Genomic DNA, 3,697 nt, shown 5'->3' on the forward strand with positions numbered 1-3,697 from the left:
AGGAATGGGCCACCACGCCCAACTAGTCCTTGTACTCTTGGTCCTTTCATTTCTCCCAATCTTCTTCTCAACTTTTTCTTTCTGAACCCCACATAGAACACTCCTAGGTGATCAGTTATGCACACAGTTCTTTCATGAATGATCTGAATTCCAAAGTGTGCCTAGCCGTAATCCCAGAATTTGGGAGGTTGAGGCAGGACGATTGCTGCAAGTCTGAGGCCAGTTTGGGCTGCATAGTGAAGCCAAGGCCAGCCTGAATATGTAATGAGACCCTGTCTCAAAAACAAACGGGCAAGTAAACAACAACAAAGCACAACTATCTTTATATTGTGGATCAACTCTTCACTGTCCCATTAAATTGGAACAATAGGGAAAGTAGGATAAAATGATGCACGTGTAAATGGCAACAGTAAAATTTAATGAAAAAGCTAGGCATGGTGACACACTCCTGTAATCCCAGCACTTGGGAGGCTGAGGCAGGAGAATCGATCTTTGGGAGTTGGATACTAACCTGGGCTACAAAGTGAGCTCAAGGCCAACCTGAACTGCATAATGAGACCCTGTCTCAAAAAGACAAAAAACAAAAACAACAACAATAAAATTTAATGATCCCCAACCTCTACTGGACCTTTTCCAATTTCTTCTTGTCTCTTAAACATTATTTTAAACCTCAGCCAATTCTGTCCATGCTCCATCCCCTCCCGTCTGTTAAGTCATCTTCATCAAATTCCAATCAACAGCACACTTACAAGTTTACCTGTATTCACTTGAATCTTCTGCAGTTTTCTTCCAATTTCAGAGGATGAGAAATCTATTTTTCAACTGCATTTCCTATTGCCTCACGCAGAATGCTTCTCTTTCAGTCTTTAGTCTTAGACTACACACCTCTCCGTCTCAACTGCCTCCATTACCAGCCCACACAGACATCGAACCTTTGTGTAAAGAACCAGACAATCAATATTTTAAACAGTCAGGTGCTCTGTTCCCAGTGCGGCCCTGATGTTCCTTGCACAAAACTACCAAGACAGTTTCCTCCTATGTCTCCACCTGATGACCAGCATCATGATTGTGAAAGTGTTGAGAGGTGTGTTGTTTTACAACATAAGTGCTTGGATTTGCCTATTTTCTGTCCACAAAGATGAGAAGTATAGTGTGTACTGCAGACAGCAATGGTGCTACTATCTTTGCTTTTGGAAAGATGACTGAAGCACAACACAGCCCTAGGACTGTAACGAGTTGAGCAGCATTTAAAATGTTGGTGGTAAGGAAATCAGAGACATCCGCAGAAAACTGTGAGGAATAAGTAGCATTCTTACAGGGGCATAAAAGGGCTGTTCCAAGTGATGGAACAGCATGAGAAAATTGAAAATAAAGTCTAGGAATGCTGGGGTACAGAAATGTTGGGTGCTCACAGACATTGAATCTTTTATTTTGAGACAGGGTCTTGCTCTGCAGTTCAGACTGGTCTTGAGCTCAGTTTATAGCCCAGGCTGGCCTCGTACTCGCAATGATCCTTCTGCCTGAGCCTCCCAAGTGCTGGGATTACAGGTGTGCACCGCCACGCCTGGCTGGACGTTGAATCTTTATGTGTCATATTAATCCCCTTCAGAGATATGGTGATTTTACTCATCCCTTTATCTTTAATGACTCTAGTCCTTTGCAACAAAAGAAAATTATTAAATGTTTGTTCCATGAAAAAGCAAAGGTGTGGAATTACATTTACTCATGCTTAGTTGAGTCAGGTGACCTAAATAACTGAGGAGCCATAGCAGATGGAAGAGGCAGTGAGTCAAGCTAGGAAATTTGCATATGAGATATCATGTATTACTGATGAACTCATTAGATGATTCAGAAACTGTTTTTCCAATGTTCCTGTACAGTCAGATGGCAAATACAGAGCTTATTTGCTTCCAACAGCTTTTTTAAAGGAAAAAAATAATAAAAATAGAGTATGTTCACTTTAGAAAATTTGGGACACAACCCAAAATGATAATAAACAGTGTTTAAATTCTTGTAATCTCAGCAACAAATGATGTAACTGTAGAAATAACATTTTTCTCAGGTGATCAAATAGTCTCTGAATGTATAATTTTAACAATGTGGTTGGCTATGAGCATATACATCAGCCTACTTTCTATTTATTTAACCATTCTTCTGTTATTGGGTATATAGACAAAATTTCAAAATATTCACGTCAGCCGGGCATGATGGCACACGCCTGTAATCCCAGCACTCAGGAGGCTAAGGCAGGAGGATCATTGCAAGTTTGAGACCAGCCTGGGCTACAAAGTGAGCTCAAGGCCAGCCTGAACTGCATAGTGAGACCCTGTCTCAAAAAGACGAAAAAAACTCAAAAAAACAAAATATTCACATCATCTTTGTAAGTATACCTTTAAATACATTTCTAATAATTTCCATACACAAGAGTCCTAAACATAGTCTTACAAACCCTATCAAAAACATAAAGGGCCAGGAAAGATAGATATGCTATGTTCATGTTAAACAGCTAAACAGTAGAAATCTATTGGCTCTTTAAAAAATAATATATAATATATTTTCAGTCAAAATTCAGCAGGATTTTGAGGGAACTGTAACAAACTGATTTTAAAACGTATAAAGAATAGCTGAGACACAAATGGCTAAAGTAATTTTGAAAAAAGAAAAAAGAGATATAAGGTTTTTATTGCTAGACAGTAAGAAAAATCAAAAGCCACAGCAAAGAAAATAATTGAATATATGCACAGGAACAAACAGATCAGTGGAACAAAGCAAGGAACCCCAAAACAGACTCACAGGCACATGGCAACTTTGCACAGAGAGATGACATCTCTAGTCTATGAAGTAAGGATAGCTTATTTAGTAAATGATGTTGGGGAAACTGGTATGTGGAGCAAACCCCAGCTCGATTCCTAGCTCATCCCATAAACTAGAAAGTTAACTCTAACAGGCTAGATAATTTAACCTGAAATAGAAACCTATGAAGATAAGGAAAGGGTGGAAGAATGTCTTTCTGACCTTGAAATAGTGGAGTTAGTAAGTGTATTTATTTCTGGGACAAATTACTCAACACTCACAACTTGAAAGAGGAGAGGTTTATTTGGTTCATGGTTTCAGATGATTCAGTCCATGGTTATGTGGATCCAAGGCAGAAAAATCGTAGCAGAAGGGCCTGGCATAACAAAGCTGCCTAGTCTATAGCAGTTAGGTAGCAGAGCAAGGGAACAGAGCCAAGAGGAAGAGTTAAGAAACCATACACAGTACCCAAGGTCATGCCTCCACAGTCTGCCTAGGCACACCCAGCAGTGTCCTTTACTAATCCAAAATGCATTTCTTAGAGTCAAACCGACATACTACAAGTAACAGTACATTAAGGAAAGCTAAAAAGTATACCTTTAAAGAAAGAAATTTGTAGATTTAAATAAATAAAATTTTTTTTCTAAAGAAAGATACTATAGACAGGAGATAACCTAGAATAATGTATTTATCACCTCTGCAGTTTTAAAAAATATAGTTTCTATAGGTAAATGGATGCAAACAGACCATACTCATAAGTGAAATAAATTGGACCCACATGTGTAGACATCATGTTGTCTCTCTAGTGTAAGACCATGAAAAAGTGGAACCCAAAACGTACAATAGATATTGGGAAACAGAAAGATATTGCCACCGAAAAGGAAATTACAGGGATCAGAGAAAG

Source organism: Chinchilla lanigera, unplaced genomic scaffold (genome assembly GCF_000276665.1).
Source record: "Chinchilla lanigera isolate Chin_1 unplaced genomic scaffold, ChiLan1.0 scaffold00005, whole genome shotgun sequence".
Lineage (NCBI taxonomy): Eukaryota > Metazoa > Chordata > Mammalia > Rodentia > Chinchillidae > Chinchilla > Chinchilla lanigera.